This window comes from Drosophila serrata, unplaced genomic scaffold, assembly GCF_035046125.1.
Source record: "Drosophila serrata isolate PLE 108 unplaced genomic scaffold, ASM3504612v1 contig_276, whole genome shotgun sequence".
NCBI classification, from domain to species: domain Eukaryota; kingdom Metazoa; phylum Arthropoda; class Insecta; order Diptera; family Drosophilidae; genus Drosophila; species Drosophila serrata.
Window position 1 is genome coordinate 1,702,821 of NW_028257174.1, and position 20,370 is coordinate 1,723,190.

The following is a 20,370-nucleotide window of genomic DNA, read 5'->3' on the forward strand; positions in this document are numbered from 1 at the left end:
GCAAGTTCCTCCGAACGTACAAAACTTGCTCCTCCAATTTTTGCTGTCGTTTTGCGACATATCAAATTAAAATTAAAAATTCCATCTAAATGTAAATAAAACAAGAGATGACAACAAAAAATAAAAAGAGAGAGAGAGAGAGAGAGAGAGAGAGAGAGAGAGAGAGAGGGGAAAGAGGAGAGAAAGATAAACAAAAGGAATTGGGCAACTAAATGAATATGAAGCCATCAGCAACGCGGCACCATGTGCAACGGCAGCGGCGGGAAAAGCAACAGCAATTTGCTGGAAAAATCGGTAAGGGAAGAGGGTGAAAATGTGAAAAATCGAGACATGAATAGGGGAGGGGTTGGGGGCGTAGGGAAAATGTGAAAACGCGCCAAAGCGACGGGGCACCGGCGGAAAAATGCCGCCAAACGCAAATACTGCGGCACAATTTCATTTTTTTTTTTTTATGTTATCTCGCTTTTTTCAGTTTATTTTTTATTAATTTTTTTTTGTGTTGCCTGCAGGCCAGAAATGTTAGATTTTCACTTTTTTCCTTCCCTCTTGTTGACAAAAAATAACCCACAAAAGAAGACAAAAAAGAAGAGAAAAAAAAAAACACACAGACAACAAGATTGAGGCTCACATTATGAAATTTTTAATCAAATGAAATGACAATACAATTTAGCCTGTTGCCAAATTTAATGAAATGTCAATTTCATCAGAAATTAAGCAATCCACTTGAAAGACATCCCCCTCAGGAAAAGGTGGCTTTACTTATGTAAAAGAAAAGGTAAAAGTATCTTTCAGATACAAAGAGCGAACAACAAAGATACATGTCAGCAAACAGCATTTCATTGATTGGTTTTAAAGTGGAATTAAGGTTTTTGTTTATTTAATTTTTTAACAAAGAAAATAATTCAAGGAAACGATTGATCAAAGGAATATTAATTATGTGGTAAAAATACTTAAAAATCAAGTTACTAATTGCTTACAAATACTAGACATTTCAAAGAAAATAATAATTTATATAGGGCAGGTAAAAATATGAGAATTAATTAATAACTTTAAATAATTAAGAAGAGTTTATATTATATTATTATGAAATATAATAAATTTGATCTACAATATAATAGTAGATTCATAATAAATAAATAATTTGAAATATTAATTAATCTTATTCCACAAAGTTTCATAGCTTTCAAGTATACATTATCTTAATAAAATAATTATAAATATACGTATATGTATAGTATATAAATAAATCAGTCAATAATTAATTTTAGTCAGTATTTACCTTAGATATCTAAGAATTTTAAAGTTATAAAAGTAATAATAATTTAGTTATTAAAAACTAGAAAAGTTTTGATTGCTTTTTTGGTCTTCAAAAGAAAAGTGATTTCTTTTGTCACTTTTAAATCCTTTCCTTAAAAAAAAAAAATTAAACAAATAATTCATTGTTTAAAAATACATTGATTTATTTGTACTAGCTTTGCAAAGTGAAGAAAATAAATGAGTGAGTAAAGTATCATAAATCCTTTAAATAAATATTTTATATATGTATTTATTTATGTATTATTTGTAAACCCACAACTTCTATATTGTTTGTTTAGTTTTATATTTTCTCCTATAAAAACAAACCATTCATAAGCAAATTAAATTTCCCAATCTTTTCTATAGAACAAAAAGGATCAAGGGTAGCATTGTCCCTTTGCCTTTTCCCCATTTCTCCTCCAATCCTTTAGTTCCTTTTCTTCCTTTAAACTTTAGATTTAATTTAATATAAATGGAATATAATTTTCAATATGAACAGGCTTAAACGAGTATATATAAATATATATATGTGCATTATATATAATTCCAAAAGGGGCTTTCCCAAGATTTTTGCCAGATTCCCCACGCAAAACATTTTTCGCATATTTTTCGCATTCAAACGAAATCCTTTTGATATTGGCACAACCATCGCCAGCATCCTTTTGGATGATTTTGTATATATATATATATATATTATATATATTTTTTTGTCTTTTATTTTCTTGTCTCTGTATTTTTTCTTTTTTTTGTGCTCCTGGTAATCGTCCTTGTGTGTCCCTGGCTTAACGATTTCATTAACAAGGAGCCCTCGTTGCCGGTCTCACAATGGCAACTGATTGTTGTCTTCGTTGTCTGGCGACTGTCACAAAATTTCACTGGCAATTAGCAGCCAAAAACCGAAAACCAAAAACCAAACAAAACCGGAGGGGGAATTGAAGAAGCAAAAAAAAAACCGAGGCAAAACCAAGCCTAACCAGTTTAATTAGGGGGCTAAGAGGATGAGGAGAAGGCCAAGAGCATCCAGCCATCGACTGAAACTCGTCATGCCGGGCACAAGAAAAATCAAACAAAACTTTCGCTAAAAAAATAAATTAAAAAAAAAGACTTAAAACAAAGAAGAAGAAAACTAAGCTAAACACGAACCAGTCACACACCAAATCCAGATCCAAGTCCAAGTCCAAAGATGCAAGTGTTGCAGCAATATATTTCCTCTTACTTCCTTTTGTTAATATTTTTTACAGTTTTTACAGTTCAATTAATTGAATTAATTATAGCATTTAAGTTTGTTTAATATTATGCTTTAATTTATATTTTTTGTATATTTATCATATGCTTTTTTAAACGTATTTAATTTAGTTATTAATTTCACACCAGTTTATCCTTTTTTTTTTGCTTTAATGCCAGCAAACAAACACCTTTATTTTTTGCCGGCTTAACAGCCGCAAAACACAGCAAACAGTAACAAAAAAAAAATAAAAATAAACAAATCGAGCACGTGACAAAACACACACACGCACACACACCGCACAACAACACCAAGCACAACAAAGGGAAAACACAACAAACTTGACGCGAAAAGGTTGTTTTTTCTTGTATTTACGAAAATTTTTAGAGCTTCAAAGTCAAAGTCAGGCTCAGTGGCAAGTGTTGCACGTTGCACGTTATTATTAATATTATTAATGTTAGAAATTGTTGGCAATATTTAGCGGCTTTTTGCTGCCACACGAGAGACACGAGGCACACACGCTGAGCGCTCGCTTGCAACTGAAGTTGCCGTCTGATAATGCCGCCTGTGCTGCTGCTGCTGCTGCTGCTGCTGCCGCCGCTTGTGGCATTTTCCGACAGCATTTTCCGAAGCCCATGCCAAACCATGATTTCCCGAAGCTTCTGAGCCGAATGCCATCGCACTTTTCCCCACTTTTGCCGACGATGGTGCAGCGTCTGCATTTTCCACTTTTGGGCGTGTGGTGAAAACTTGCGCCAAAATATGGCCAAGCCGGTACCCGCCTGCCTCCCCCCCCCCCCCTTAACCTACCCCACTATCCCCGCACCACCCCCCGACCACTGCCTGAAGGAAAACTGATGATTTCCAAGAGCCTCGGAATGATTGCTGCCACTTGAATGGCTCTATTTTGAGGGAAATGCCAGCATCTTTTAAAAGGAATTTTTTTTTTAAATGATCATAAGATCATGAAAAACTATCAAAGTGTTTTAAACATTGATTAACTTTATAATATTATATAGAAATATATTATAGCACCCCATAATACCCAATAAAATAAATAATATAAAATGCTATGAAAATAATATTGTTAAGAAAACATAAAGGAAAAATATTTTGAAGAATGGATTTTTAGGCAAAAGGTTTGAGAATCTGTCCAAAAAAAATATTAAAAACTATTAACAGGATGGCTAAATCGCCTCAATATTTTATTTATTACAAAAATCAAGAATGCCAACATATACAAATAATAATAATAACGTATAGGTTAAAAAAAAAAAAAACACTGAGAATAATGTCAGTGAAGAAGCCCAAGCCAACATATATTTTATATTTGATCCTTTAATATAATAAAATTAAATAAATAATCTCAAAATAAAGTAAAAGTTAAAAATAGTACAAAAACTGTATACAGAAAAAAAAATAATACTATTCAGGAAATCATTTAAATAAACACCATTATTTAGGCATTCATGACTGCACCTATTCTATATTTGATCTTTTAAAAAACCAAAAAATAAATAAAACACGCAAAAACCATCTTTATCTTAAATAAGTTTAATTTCTTTAAGTACCCCCCAGAAAACCCCAATTTAAATCCAAATAAAAATCTATATTTAAGGACTTTCAGGACTGCCAACCTGTCCAAGTTGCTGATAGGACTGCCAACCCGCTCAATGCCGCAAAGCGCTGACAGTTTACCAACACAAACGACTCTACAAAAATAAAAGGACAACAAACAGACAGCGGAAACTTATTATCAGGACGATAAGCCAGGTTACCTGGTTTGGGGGAAATTCGACAACTTGATCCTCATCCTTATTCACGGTCAGCTTAGGACGCGGGGGGCACCTTTGTCAGAAAGGTAGAAAGAGAGAAATAGGGAATAAGAAAGCCTCAAATCCCGACACCCTCAAGGACACGAAGGATAGGGAGGAAACGCGGCCAAAAAGCCAAACCAAACACACACACACAGTCAGACGGAAGCGGAAACGGAAACCGAGTCTCTGTTGAGGGGTTGAGGAGGGGTGAGGTTCCTAGCGAAAACCAAATCCGGAGACAGATAAGAGTCTCGGACCGGGATTTCGAGGTCACTTTGGTGTCCCGTGTCTCGGGTGCACTTTTATCTGTCCAGTTTTAGCTTTAGGTTCTGGTCAAGCTGCTGCCTTTGCTCCTGCTTGAACTCCTGCTCATCGGGATCCTTTTTTTTATTCTCCTTTGCTTTCTTTGTCGCCCCCCAATTTCATGCACTTGTTTCCGTCTTCATTGGCAAAAAGAATAAGGAAAAAAGAAAACCCCCTTTGACTCGCTCTTCTTTTCCGAAAATCTTTGACAAATGTAAACAGTCGTCGTTGGGTTGCTACGGTTTCAGTCCGTACACTGGGAGAAATTATAAAAATTACCATAGAAATGTATTAAATATTCCGAAAGCATCCGAAATAACTTGAAAATTAACTGGAAAACTTTTTTAATAAGCAATGTATTATCTTATATTTTTGTTATTAAAGAGAATATAAAACAAAAGACTAGCTTTTTAAAAACATGAAGAATTATAAAGAGAGAAAGATATTTTCATGTGTTTTTAAAGAAAATGAAAACGATACTATAAAATATTTATATTTTTATGAAATTACAACCATAGGTTTTAAATTATTTAAAATTTTAATTATTAAAGGTGTTTAAACTATTTATGTATAAGTAAAAAAGCTCGCTTAGGGAAACCAAAGCTTAGATATATTAAATCTTAATTTTTATATGCTAATTTTTGAGGTAAATCCATGTTTTTCAAATACCATAACTAAGCAAAAAATGCAACAATTTTAATTCGGATATCATTTCTGTGCTAGTTTTTATAATGTTAAGAAATCTACATACTGGGTTTTAGCATTTTTTAAATTTTAATTTTTGTCAAATTTTTGACAACTTGAATGATGGAAAACCTTATAAAATTTTGAACAAAAAATTTTGAAAAATTTGTTTGTGCCGAACATGGCTGATCGACTCGGATTTTCATGCTGATCAAGAATATATATGATTTATAGGGTCGGAAATGATTCCTTCACTAAGTTTTAAGCTTCTGACAGGAATTATATTACCCTGAATATATAAGAATATTATAAAAAAATTTACAAACTTCTCTTAAATCGTTGTATTTCATTAATTGAATACATGTATTTATTATATATTATTTACTTATTTATCACTCTCCCTATTATATTTTCTTTTATTTCTTATACTTTCTGTTTTAAATTTCCTTTCAGTGTCACTTTGGCGGCCATGCGGGTTGTGTTTTCCTCTCTCACTCCCTCATGTTTTCCCCGCTTTTCCCCTATCTCTCTCCCTCTCCCTCTCCCTCTCCACCCCTCCCCCTCTCACTTCTCCTGGCTTGATTGTGCTCCGCTTGGTGTTTTATTTTCCCCCGGTTGCAACTTTAGATTAGAGTTAATCAGCTTAGCGTGTCACTTTGACTATTAGGTGTGCGATGTGTGTGTGTGCGATGAGTGTGTGTGTGTGTTGTGTGTGTTCGTCAAAGGATTGAGACGGATGGACACCGGCTGGCATATATGGGATGTCTGGTCAACTGGCAATAACAGCAGGAGGAGCAGCAGCAGGCGGTGTTAATTATGATTTACCTTTAGGGAAAACCCCCCACGAAAATCGCTAGGAATTTCCCGGAAATGTATAGGAATTTAATCCTATCGAAGCTTTGCAGAAAAATTATATGCAATTGTTTGGACTGTTAAATATATGTTAAATGATGATATATATGAAGAAAACTTTTGAGCCGTATTAATTATTATTTAAACTTAAAAATTATTAGAAATTTCCCGAAATGATTCAAAACTATCTATTATTATTATAGAATTTTGTTTTTGGTTTTATGAAAATCGGAATAATATTTAATATAACTGCCAGAGAAACTGTTTTTAAATACAGAGGTTCAGTAAGTATTAATGAACATTAACTATGATCAGTAATTATAAGTATCTATGACCAGCAAGTAACTATGATCAGTAATCATCTATGAACATTAAGTAACTCTGATCAGTAAGTATATATGACCAATAAGTAACTCTCATTAGTAAGTATCTATGATCAGTAATTAACCATGATCAGTAAGTATCTATGGTCAGTAGGGATGTATGTATGCTCATTTACTAACTTTGAACACTAATAAACAATGACTTGCAACTTTTGTAACACAACACATATCTGAGACGTGGCCGGCAGCAAGCACTTCGTTCCGGGGAGGCTAAAACTAGTTGGGAATCATAGCACACATGGGTGAGATTTGTTTTTGAACTAATTCAAGAGCAAGCTATTTGAGTAAAACTATGGTGTTATTGTTCTATATAATTTTACTAGTATATAAGTCGGAGCATTGCGGATCGGTGGACTATATACATACATATACATAGCTGCCATAGGAATGATCGGAAAATTTTAAAAAATAATGATAACTTTTCCAGTTTTCAACAGATTTTCATCAAATTTGATATATAGCCATTATATATTAATCTAGAATTTTGTGTATTAATGAAAATCGGACCACTATATCATATAGCTACGATACAAAGGATCGTTAAAAATAGAAATAATAATAAATATATAAAATATACAAAGAAAAATCTTGGTAAGTGAAAGAAAACTTGCACCCTATGGCAGTCAAATAATGTCTCTTGACTTTCACCTAACTGTGCTTGGGACTTGGCCTGGAACTTGTACTGGGCTCGAATTGGGCCTAAACTGAGCCTAAATTGGCAACTCAAATCAGTGCTGAAATATTCGAAGATGAACTCAACAAAAAGAGTCTCTTTCTTGATCCCCGGCGTCTCAATTGAATTCTGTGGCAATAAGTCAATTGGAAATCATTGAACAACAATTTGACGTTGGCCATTTATAAAAGCATCAAAAATCTGTAGAGAAAATCGAGGGAGCGAGGAAAACAGTCCAAGTCAGGGTGTTGTTTATGGGTGGCAGAAAAGCACAACTCCTCCTCCTCCTCCTCCTCCCTCCTCCCCCTTGGAAAAGCTACGTAGTGTGCCAATTAATGTTGGCAATTAAATGGCGTCCACAGCATTTGAACGGCACATTTGTCAAGGGTTCTCCACTGACCCCCCCCCCCTGCTGCTGCTGCTGCTACCAATTTTCCACATCTCGAGGAAAATCCCATTGACCATTACAATGGGCCAGCTGATTGCTTGGCCATTTCACAGCCAGCTAGATAGCATTTTCCAGCCAAAAGCTTCGCATTTTCTCTCGTCTTGTCTACTCTATTTTTATTTTATTTTTTGCTGCAATTCAATTTCGCCTTCGATTCGTTGCGATTCGATTCGGGTTTTTCTTTCCATTTTTCCACTCCACTCTTTGCTTTTCTTTTCTTGCTTTTGTGGAATGATATACATTTATTTTTTGAGCAACAATTGTTTTGGCATTAAAAAAAAAAAACCGGATGGATGCCGGGTGCCATCCATCACACTCGAAGCGAAATAAATTGAAACTAATGCCAAGATGGCAATCAATGAATGCTTGAAACTTGCACTTGCAACAGCTGTTTGTCTTCTTGTTGTTGTCATTTGTTATTTGTCATTTGTTATTTGTTATTGTTGTTGTTGTCACTTTCCCAAAAGCCAGCAGCGACAAGCAACTAGAAAATCCTGTTCGTGGAAAGCCAAAACGCCTTCTTTTTTCCATTTAGTCAGGTGAAAATGGTTAGTGGAGCACTTTCTATAGAGGCGGCACTCAAACAAAGCCGGTTTACTTGGAGGATTCTGTTTGCAGTTTGAACAGAAATTTTGAAGTAATAAATGTTTTCATTATAAGAAAATAAAAAAATTTTAATATTTAAAAACATATTAAAAATATTGAAAAATAGTAGAAATATATATATTTTAAATATTAAAAATATATATAACATATATCTTTATATTTCAAGGCAATTCAAATTAATACAAACATATTATTATATAGTATATTTATTAATATTATTTAAAGTAATATATTTCTATGTGGAAAGCATTCTAAAGACATTACTACAAATAAATAAATTTATAATATAAATATAAAATAAATTCATTATATATTTTCATAGCGTAAATAATAATAAACATTTATAATACTTTCATAAGCAAATGGGGTTTTATCTAAAACCCTTTTTTTAAAAACAAGAAGTAAAGAAACCTTGTTTAAATACCGTTTTCAAAAGTTCATAAGTTAATAATGAATATAAAATCTATATACATATGTATATAATTCATAATAATTACTATTCATACCGCAATTCTTTCCCAAATTCCCTCACTATACATTTAAATCTACAAATATTCAATTAAATTGATTTAAACCGCTGTTAAGTAGCAATTACTCTGGACAAGCAACAGGATTAGTTAGTTCCTGTTTTTAATGCCAATAAATATATATATACATATATTGATATATAAATTAAAATATCTATATATATATATTTTAAGCCCGTCTGAGCTGGCAAAAGTCGGCTTCTGGAATGTTTAACAAGTCCAACTATATGAGTATTTATACAAATTATAATCCAAGCGATTTACGAATGACTTTCATCCAGCTCTCTTCCAAAAAAAGAAAAAATCACAATGAAAACCAAACCGCTAATTAGATGCACATCCGATATATATACATATATCGGTCTACATATATATATAGTTCATGAACAAAAGGAAATACCAAACGAAACGAAACCAAAAAAAATCAAGTTGGTTAAATAAACAAAAGTAGCGAAAAGGTACGAGTAATATTTATTAAATTTACACAACATCCGCTGCTGTTGTTAACAATTTCCGTGAAAATACATACATGGGGGAAAAAGGGCTGCGGAAAATGGAGGAAAAAAATAGGGGGTTGGCCAGGGAAAAGAGCTTGTAGCTTGTAGGAACCAAAAAAAAAAAATAAATATATATATGCAAGCAATAAATTCATGGTAAAAACCAAACGTTGCATCAACAATAAGGAAGGAGAACAGAGGAGTCGCCCTTCCCTCCGCTCATGAAATGTGTAGGCGTGCCAAAAATAAAATCAAACAAAAATTGCATGCAAAACTACGAATACGAACGAGAATGTGCCAAGGTAAAGCTGTTATTTGTACCACCCCGAGTAAAAGGGTATATTTGTTTACTTCTACAGAAAAGAAAATAATATCAAAGAAAATAAAAGAAAAAGAAAGTGTTTCCAAAAGTCAGAAAGTTAAAGGAAACAATTGAAATACTAGCTGAAGTATTTATAATATTGAGTATTTAATATAAAATATCTTACAAATATTTTATTAAATTTAATACAAGAGAAATCTAAAATTTCTTTAGGCTGTCTAGTTCATAAGACACGTTTTAAACCCCTTTTGAAATAGAAAATAATATAAATAAGGTTTAAACAATTAATATATAAAATTTCAAATAATAAAATGAAGAAAATATAAGAATTGTATAAGAAATACTGCATATGCATCTTAAAAATGTAAGAGAGGAATAGGATAAGTTAAAGAACTATATATTATATTTATCTGAAACTGAAGCTATGCATTTTATGTATGTCCAAAAGTCAGAAAGTTAAAAGAAACATTTCAGATAATACCTAAAGTACTTGAAATATTGAGTATTGAATTTAAAAAATATATATATTAAGCTATCTAATACATTAGAGAGTTTAAAACCCATTTTGAAATAGAAAATAATATAAATAATGTATAGACAATATTTATATAAAATTTCAAATATTAAAATGAAGAAATTGTGAGGTTTGTATAAGAAATATTGCATATGCACCAAAAAATGTATGATAGCAATAAGATAAGTTAAAAAACTATACACAATCTTTCTCTTTCTTAACTGAAACTGAAGCTATGCATTTTATGTACCAAAAACCAGGGTATTTCATGGTCTGCACTAAAAATACTTGCACCTGCTTTGCTTGGTTTTTCTTTTCTTTTTTTTTGTACCCCCCCTGAGATGGAGGCACCCCGAAAAAGTGCAAACAACTGCAAAAGCATATCAATAGCAATGACGAGGACGAGGACGAGGACGACGACGAGGACTCACTCTCTCTCCCTCCACGTGACCATTTCATATGTATTTCCCACAAATTGGGGGGAAAAACCGGGGATATAATCGCATACACACACCTGCATACACAATTACATAATGGCATAAGTGAGTACGACGCGTTCCGCAATTATATATGAGGTGCAAATGTGGATTATCAACTATTATAGAATATATATTTACCCCCTATGGAAATTACTTTATTTTGAAATAAAAATCCATTTTTTCAATGGTTTCTCTAATGGTTTTCTAAACCTTATATATTCATAACGCACTGTTTGAGTGTTTTCAAATATGTTCGAGTTCTCGTACATCCTTTTTTTTTGGGAGGGGGGGAGGGAAATAAAAGTGAATTATGGGCAGTTGAACAACTTGGTACATGTATTTTTCAATTAAAAATAAAGTTGGATGAGTCCAGCAAAGTTTTTTTTTTGGGGGGGGGGGAATAATAACATAACAAAACTGGATTGCATCAATAAGTTTTAATTGTTTTTAATAAAAAGAAACCCCAAGGCCCAGGAGAATTTATCCAAGACAGCAGCAATTAATCCAAGCGAATCTAGATGTTGTTTAAAGACCCAGAAAAAAAAAACCGATATTCTTCCGAAATAAACTAACCAAATTTTCCCGTATTTTCACCTCCTTTCTACTCCCTCTACCCCGAACCAATGTCAAGTGTGGAAATGGTCAGCCATTGACCGGAAAATGGACACGAAACCGTCGTTGGAACCATTGAAGGTGTGATGGCCAACGGGGCCTCAACAAAAAACTGTGTCAAGTGAATGAAAGAAACATAAAAAACGCCACAACAACGAAAACCCCAAAAACCCAAATCCAAAAAAAAAAAAAGACAAATAAAAAAAAAAAACATTGAAACAAATACAAAAAAAAACGAGGTAACAAAATATATATGGCAAAGAAAACTGCAAGCGGCCGGCATTAATCTTCGAAATTTGTTTTGTGCAAAACCCCTTTTAAACCACACAGAAAAAATGGGAGGAAAATATAAAAAAGAAATACAAGGAAAACACGAGTTCGTGGTGTTCTTAAAATCTCTGGGGTATTTTACAACAATAGTTTCTCTGCCTGATAGTATGCAATAAAAATTTGTTTCTGTCAATCTCTCACACTCTCTGGAAAGCATTTCCTTTCGATTGCTGCTGCTACAATGTGGTTTCCGGCACGTTTTTTAATGTTTTATATATACCAATGTTGAATAGTTTTCTATGGTTAAATGCTAGGTTTATATGATTTTAGATGTACCAGATGTTTTATTCGAAATTTTTGATATATAGATCTTTTAAATATCTTAAAATATCATTGAAGTTACTGCAATTCATCAAAAATAACAGAAGCATTATTTTATAATAAGCAGAATAATGATTTATTTCACTTCTATCGATAAAATATCGAAGCTATCATAAGTTGAGGATATATAGAAGTATTAATCTTCCTAGTTAACATACAGTTACGTTATTTAATTTGTGTATTTTACAGATTATTTCAAATAAATGAAAATGTATAAACACAAAACAAGGATTTATCGTACTTACGACGATCTTCTATCTTCTTATTTCAATTCCCAATAGCTTTCTAAGGTTATATCTTTTTTCTATACATTTTTCTTTGCTGTATACTAAGGACATATATTTAAAATTTATATACAAAAAGTTTTCAGTGTAATTTTTGCCCCGCGAAAGAAAAGAGAAATGTTTATGGGCCGCGGCCTTTCGGCAAGTGACGCTTGAAATGTGACCAAGGTTAATATAGCCCCAAAGACCGATGATGCCAGAGGGGGGAAGGGTGACCAGGGTTAGGATTAAGGGGATATAGAGGAAATCAAGGAGAAGATAGAGTGGGTGGAGGGGAAGGGCTATCCTCCATGGACATGGCTGCAATGGGGGTCGGACTTATGGCCTTTGGCAATTTAACGCTTGCGATTTTCGCTAAGGGATTGTGCGACGCGACGCGGACTCCCGCCTGCCATTGAATGCCAAATGCACACAAATTGCTTCGGTAAAGGGAAAAAATTTTGTGTAGCATACTTGCAGGCACTAAAAAAGCGCAGCAGCAGCAGCAGCAGCAGCAACAGCAGCAGCAATGGCGAAGGCAACGACGCAACGGCAACGTGGCCCAAAGGGGCCACAATGTTATGCTCCAAGGCGCCTTTTCTTCGCCGCTCTTTGGGAAGCTTTTAAAATTCACACGCTGCGCCTTGCCGTCGCCACTGCACTGGAAGAAATTGGGTTGCAAAATTCAAAATTTTTTAATAAATAAAATACAAAATAACCATGGTATTTTTGCGAAAAATCAAAGTTTAAAAAACTCATAACTCTGCCAAAAAGCCATTAATTTTAATTCGGAAAGCTGTCCTATGTTTGTTTTTGCTAGATTAATAAATCTGCATACTCAACAAAATATTTTAAAAAATTAAATTTTTTATGTCAATTTTTGACAATTTTAACGATATAACCCCTTAAAAAATTGTGAAATTTTTGAAAAAAATTAACTTATGCCGAACACAGCCAGATCGATTCTCCTTTAAATGCTGATCAAAAATATATATGATTAATAAGGTCGGAAATGATTCCTTCCCTAAGTTTTTGGCTTCTGACTGAAACTATAATACCAGGAAGGGGTATTAAAAATAAATTATTTATATAAAATAAACAATTTAAAAAATATATATTAATAATACAAAATTGAACATACAAAAATGAAAGGAAACTAGCTTTGGAAAGCCAAAGTTTGTAAACCCTTGTAGGTATATGATAGACTCGGAAATTAATCTTAAGTTTAAAATGTTAGCATTTTTTAAATCAATATTTATTAATATTTTTATATGACAATTATTTTCGAAAAATCGTAGGTTAAAAATGTCATAGCTTAGCCCAAAACCCATTAATTTTAATTCGGAAAGCTGTCCTATGTTTGTTTTTGCTAGAATAATAAATCTGCATACTCAATTTAAATAAAAAAAAAAATTAAAATTTGTTGGTAAATTTTTGACAATTTTAACGATGTAACCCCTTATAAAATTATGAATAAATTGAAAACATATTTTCTTTCCGCCTGAGATGTCTAGAAAGATTCCCCTTTTGATGCTGATCAAGAATATATATGTTTTATAGGGTCGAAAATATCTCCTTCACAAAGTTTTATCCTTCTGACTAAAATTATAATATTTAATTTTCAATATTATTAATACCCAAACATTTTTCTCCAGTGCACCCACTTATGTTCGCCGTCGCCCCTTGCCAGGGCCCTGGGTTGCTCCCTCTTAAATGCAATTTACTTCTGTGTAAGTGTACGGGGGGATGGGGGAAGAAATTTTCTTTTTGCCTTTTCGGTTTTGGCTAATTAAATTTTATGCTCGGTAATTTTAGAAAAAAGCCTCATCAACATTTGCGGCCATGCCAAGGGGACGCAGCAGCCGCAGCAGCAGCAGCAGCAGCAGCAGCAGCAGGAGACGGGATAGCCTTCTTCTTGGCCGGAATTTAAGTGAAAATGCGCAAATAACAAATGGCCAAAAGGATGGGGGGAGCTGTAAGCTGTAAGCTGCGAGCTGCTAGCTGGTTGCACATAAAAGCGGCGAACGCAAATTGCAGGCAATAAATAAAGCATCCACGAAAAATCGTTGCATACTTTTTTGGCGCCGGCGCGTGCTAAAAAGAAGCATAGGGCAATAAAGAAGGCGGATTGCTGAAGGACGCTAGTAGTCCCTCCCTTCACCATTCTCCATTCTTTGTTCATAGTCTGGCATCATAAACAACGGCGAATTTTTAATTGAGCCACCGATCCATGGAAGGGGACACTTTTAGCCACCATAAAAAAAAATATAAGAGGAAAATACAAATAAAAATAATAACAAAGTTCGATGGCCAATTGGAAGTCACTATAGTAGATTCGGTAATAAATTTCAACATCTGAGATCTCAGAAGGCGACGGAGCAGACGACAATAAAATCGATTTCCCAACAAAATACTGAATGAGAAACTAAAAATATCACACATGAAGGAAAAAGATTTAAAATGATTGATTAAAATTAAGTTTTACCTTAAACAAGCCTGCTGATGGACAATTTTAGTTAGAATACTAGAAAAAAATATGTATTTCAGCATATAATTCATATATAAATATGTTAAGACGTTTTACTATATTTCTAAACAATAAAAAAAAAAATTAATTAACTGTTTGTGGCAAAAAGTTCTTACGATACGGGCATATTTAATCAATACATCATTAAAGAAGTTGGGCACACTCTTTATCCTTTGCCAGGATATAAAAACCTAATGTCAGTTGGTTACAATTTTGCTTTCTTATTTTATGACTTTGATTTTCTATTGATTTGTTTATATGATTTACTACTGATATAAATATTTGTTTTTGTGTTATCTAAAAGAATAAACATAATATATTATCCTTAAAAATTATAGAAAATAAGGGTATTACTTTGACTACCATAACTTCTATCCATCTTTATATTCATACGTATATATATTCGTAGACATATCACCAACCCCCCTTTGTGCCGCTTGACGGCTATAAAGGTTTTTCGATTATGAAGAAAAATGCACAGCTGACGGGTCCAAACATTTATCATTTCCAAAGGGAAAGAGCCAATAAGGCACAAAAAAAAATATATAACACGAAAAAGCAAAAGGAAATATATAAGGAAAAGCCGGAAAAAAGGCAGCTATGATGGAGTGCAGACTGCAAAGAGAGAGACGACGACGATGATGATGACGACGAGGAGCAGGACCAGGACAAGGACGAGGACATATTCAGATGTCCTTTCGGCAATTCAATTTTCGTATGTTGCACTCTTCGGATAAATTAAATTATGGCTAATTAAATAAATTCGGCAGAAGCAGCAACCGGAAATTTCGGATAAATTTCACATCAATTATGTGCACTCTGTACATGTACGATGCAATTAGACTTAATTGTGCATAAATTTTCCATCATAACCGGACCTCAGGCATTCCCAAGGACAGGTGAACTTTTCTCTACGATAAAAAAAAAACATGCACAAGAAACTATAAAGTATAGAAAAAACTGAGTTGATATGAGATGATGTGTGTGGGAAAATGTCATACAATATGTGTCCCGGAAGCGGATATTAAAACACAGAGTGTTGAGAGAGCAACAAAAACAACAAAAAGAAAATGCTTTGAAAGGAATCTAAAAGAAAATCTGAAGAAGACGAACGACAAAGGGAAAAATAAAATGAAATTCTGACAGTTGCTAGCTGAATAGAATTCTTTTTTGTTCTTATATTTCAAACATATATCACAATATATCATTGCTTTATACTCTATCTAGGAAAACTGTCTTTTAAGCTTCCTAACAAATGTTTATTTAAAGGTATAAACCTTAAGTTGCCCTAGAAAATACTTATATACATATATAGAAAAATACATTTTCTTTAAATTTTATATATATCTTCATATGTATGTATATATAATTTATTTCATAGATATTTTTAATGAATAAACCATTTAATTTATTTTCTTTTTCTTTCTTGTATGTACTTGAAGAATTTAAATTTGTTTAATTAAAATCAGATTATCATTATACTTCTTTAAACATTTTTGTAAATTAGTTTCTTAGTCATTCACGATCTGAGTTTATAAAATTTGTCTTTATTTATTCTATTTGTTTTCGACTTATGTAACTTAAAAGTCCAAAAATATTAATAAAAAGCATTTAGTCAAACTATATTTCCTTACATTTCCTAAAAAAGTTGTTTAGTGTATGTATAAAAATATTTAAAAATGACATAATTTAGGTTTAGGCAGCAAAAATATGTATTATTTATTATTTCCCTTTTCCTTCCATAATTTCTATACTTTTCATAGAGTACTTGCAAGTTTTAAATTTTAAATATAAGATATTCCTTACAATCCTCAACCCCGTTGCCTGTTTTATTTCCAGTTCTAGTTTTTCCTTACTTTTGATTTGATTTATGAGCGGAAGCAAGTCATGAACGGCAGAGAGGTCACTCCCACTATTTTCTTTACTATTTCTTTTTTTTTCTATTTTATTTTTTTGCCCACCTGGCGTGTGTAGATGGCGATAAGACACTTATTTGGCTTCCCCACCCACCGATCCTGCCAGTCCTGCTGGCACATCCTGGCCAATCCTTCGACTGCATCGCCGTCTGTGGCGTCTGTGGTAAATGCGATAAGGTTGTTCTTTCAATGGGCGAAACTTCAAAACGTTGAAGTAAATTGAATTTAATATGAAATTAATGGTTCGGACTGGGCATGGCCCATGGACAGGAGAGTGCTCCAAGTCGAAGTCCAAGTCCAGAGACCAGAGTCCTGCTCTCTTCAATTCCTCAACTGTGCGGCATGCAAAGTGCTTCTCTAAATTGGCCAAAAAAGGACCAAAAGCCGATGGTCGTGTCTGTGTTTGTCTTCGACTTTCTTGGTCAGCTTAGTGGCTTAAATGGCCAACAGGATCGAAGCAAGAGTTTTCCGAAATGAAATCGTCTGGCTGCCACTTAATCGATTACCAAGGAAACTGCAAAAAGGTGCTTTAATTTACTCAAAGGAAGCCATATAAATCAGTAAAAATTGCCTTGAAACAATATATTTATGTACAAAATCTATGACTTTTATATCCATTTTAATTAAATTTTCAAGACAAATAAAATTAAACACTTGTAAGCCATATTCTCTACTCAAAATTAAACAATTCATTGCAAAAATTATGTTTCTATAAAAGTCATATTCACAATCTCCTTTTTAAACAGACAGCTTTTCATGGTTATTTTCTGTACTTGACAGCGAAATAATCAATTATTTAGCATGTTAGTGTATATAATTAATGAAATCTCATTGTGTTTACCATGTTTTGTGTGCATTCAATTAAAATTCACCGGCAATAAATGTGTTGCCAAGCACCTATCATCCTAGACTTTGTGCAGATTATGGATACTAGATGAAAATGTATCCTTTTCTATATGTAGGATACATATTGTCCATTTAATGACCAATTTGTGTGTTTTGTAATTTAATTTTCAACTCATGCTGGCCGTTTTATTTTTATTTATTTTTTTTTTGTATTTGCTAGACTATGAAAATAACAAGCAATTATGATGGGGGGGAAAATTCGCTGATCGCTGGTTCGCTGTGAAAATCTAGGCCAGCGGATTTCCCACTTTATCTGTCTGCGAATAAATAAATTTTCCATCCACTTCAGTTGAGTGAATCGCTAGCTTTTTTGCCGCTCTTTTCACGGAACTCGGACATAATTCAATTAAATATTGAACATCATTTGAACTTTGACCCTTTTCTATATATTTTGTTTTGCCTCCAACCCTTTTCTGTTTTTTTTTTTTTTCGGAGTTTGTGTTTTATTGTATTTTTTTTTTTAGCCCCTAATTGGCTGCCAGTCAAATGCCAAAATCGGTCAGCCAGCAATTTGAATTTGCTTTTATTAACGCGTCTGTGGACCGGCAATTGAATGTGCAGCCAAAAAAAACAACAGGCTATGAGAGGATATTGGGGGGGAAATGAAAAACTAAAAGCAAAATATGGCTAAAAAAAATACACACACACACATGAAAAAAAAAAATGTGAAAGAAAAATATAATAAAAAAGAGAAACAAAATTCAGATAAGCAAATGCTGGCACGAAAAAATACAACTTTTAGACTCGTAAAGCAAAATAACTAATCGAAATAGGAAACAAACCTTAGGGAACATGAGGAGTCAAAAAAATAATAATAATAATAATAAATAAAATAAGAAAACAAATTAATAATAAAATAATAATATTATTATTAAAATAAAATAATATTAATACTTTGCGAATAAATTGAAATTGGCTAGCAAAGCAATGCAGTTTTTAAATTTCTAGTGTTATATAGAAATTTTTAGCTAATAAATAATATTCTTTTGCAAACAATAATTTATTATTATTAAAAAATTGTATTAATTGTATACAATTTCTTAATTATTTATTATTTATTTAGTATTGTTTATTATTTTATTATATTTTAATAAACAACAATAAACAGCAAAATAAAATAAAATAATAATAAATAAGAATAAATAAGAATAAATAATAAAATATAATAAAATATAAATGATAATATATTATAACTTTATTAAATATTATATATTAATATTTTATTATATTTATTTATTATTATTATTATATTAAAATAATAATGATAATATATTATTATTTATTGTATATATTATAGTACAAAATAAAAAATAATAAATAACAATAAAATAATAATAATAATATAATATATTATTATTTTTTTATATATTATTATTTTATTATATTTTGTTATACCTTATTGTATTTTTTTATTTATTGATATTTATTATACTATTTATTGGTATTTATTATTACTTTGTAATATTTATTATTATTTTTTATTATTTTATACAAGTTAATATTTTTTATTATTATTTACTATGTAATATTATTTATTATTAAATTATTGATTGTTATTTATTATTAATTTATTAAATTATTGATTATTATTTATTATTAATTTATTTGTTATTATTTATTATTTAATCAAAATAATTATTCAATTAAAAATAATGAACAACAGTTTAAAATAATAAAGAAATAATAACAAAACAAGAAAGGCACCCTGAAGATTCTACACCCTTCCTAATTTTATCATAAAACAATTAAGAATTGAACCACTGTGATCAAACGATAAGAAAAGCTAACTAAAAGCTCTGAATGAACCCGCTTGGAATATATGCAAAGAACATTGTCGAACATTCTCGAATAAAGATAATTATTAGCAATGCAAAAACCTAACCACGAAGTCGAAAAACGGTAACGATAAAAGGGAATAAGAAAATAGATAAAAATGATCTTCACTCACTCTGTTCTTAGTTGCTGAAAGTTCCCACGCTGATAACGATTTCGTCTTCTCTTTTGTCAAGATCCAATTCACGCAAATACACCGGGAGAAAAAATTGTAGCCAGGCATAATATGCGTGTTGAAAAATTCCAAGCTGAGATAGCGTAACTTTTGTAGTTTTCGGTCTTCCAGGAACATTTCTCTATCTCTCAAAACCAAAAATAAATAATTAATTGAAGTAGAAATAAATAAACAAAAAATAATAAATATAATAAACTAAAAAAAAAAGTAAACTAAAAAATATAATACTACAATAAGAATACAAACAAAAAACCCAAAAATTAATATACAAAAATAAAATACAAATATAAAATACTACAATTAACAGACTATAAAAAGAATAAACTGAAACCATACACACACATACCCGCAAAAAGAACACACACCCAAAATTCTGAAGTGTACGCACCCTGGGCTTCGATTTTCCTCCTTTAAGTTCGGATTTTCACACTTTGATCAGTTTCCGAACCCATGCAAGGGCTGGTTTTCCACGGCAGAGTACAAGATTCGGAAAATCACTACTGTTTTCGATTTTTCCAGCAATTTCCATGATCTACGCATTTTTTCCCATCGAGCTGCGACTTAAGTTCGACCGACCTTTTCAAACGAACAATGATAAATGCAGAAAATGCAAAGATTAGAGTACAGAACTTGAGAGGGGAGAAGTGAAGCTTAGAAACAACACTCTCTCTCTCTTTCTCACACACCTGAAGGCAGATAATGAGATCTGATAAGCTCTCTCTTACATTTCGGAGGCTTATCTTAAACTACGATCTATTCTATTTATAAATGAGAACTTTGAATGGAAGCCGAAAAAGCCGAAAGCCTCTCCACACTAACTACGCAGTTCCAATTGAAATAAAATCAAACTAAAGCTTAAAA

At 32.1% G+C, this 20,370-nt stretch overlaps 1 protein-coding gene across 3 annotated transcripts in view; it reads right to left on the reverse strand.

The window, feature by feature from the left end:
- The window catches only part of LOC110180430 (uncharacterized), a 117,228-nt gene extending 97,120 nt beyond the window's left edge, over positions 1-20,108 (reverse strand). The window contains exon 1 of one of the 3 annotated variants that reach the window (XM_086835412.1): positions 19,450-20,108. The gene's annotated coding sequence lies outside the window, so the exon portion shown is untranslated. Of the gene's footprint in view, positions 1-2,439; positions 3,134-19,449 lie in introns of those variants that run through there. The other 2 variants (XM_086835410.1, XM_086835411.1) reach the window with 2 other exon arrangements.
- Between the last annotated feature and the right edge of the window lie 262 nt (positions 20,109-20,370).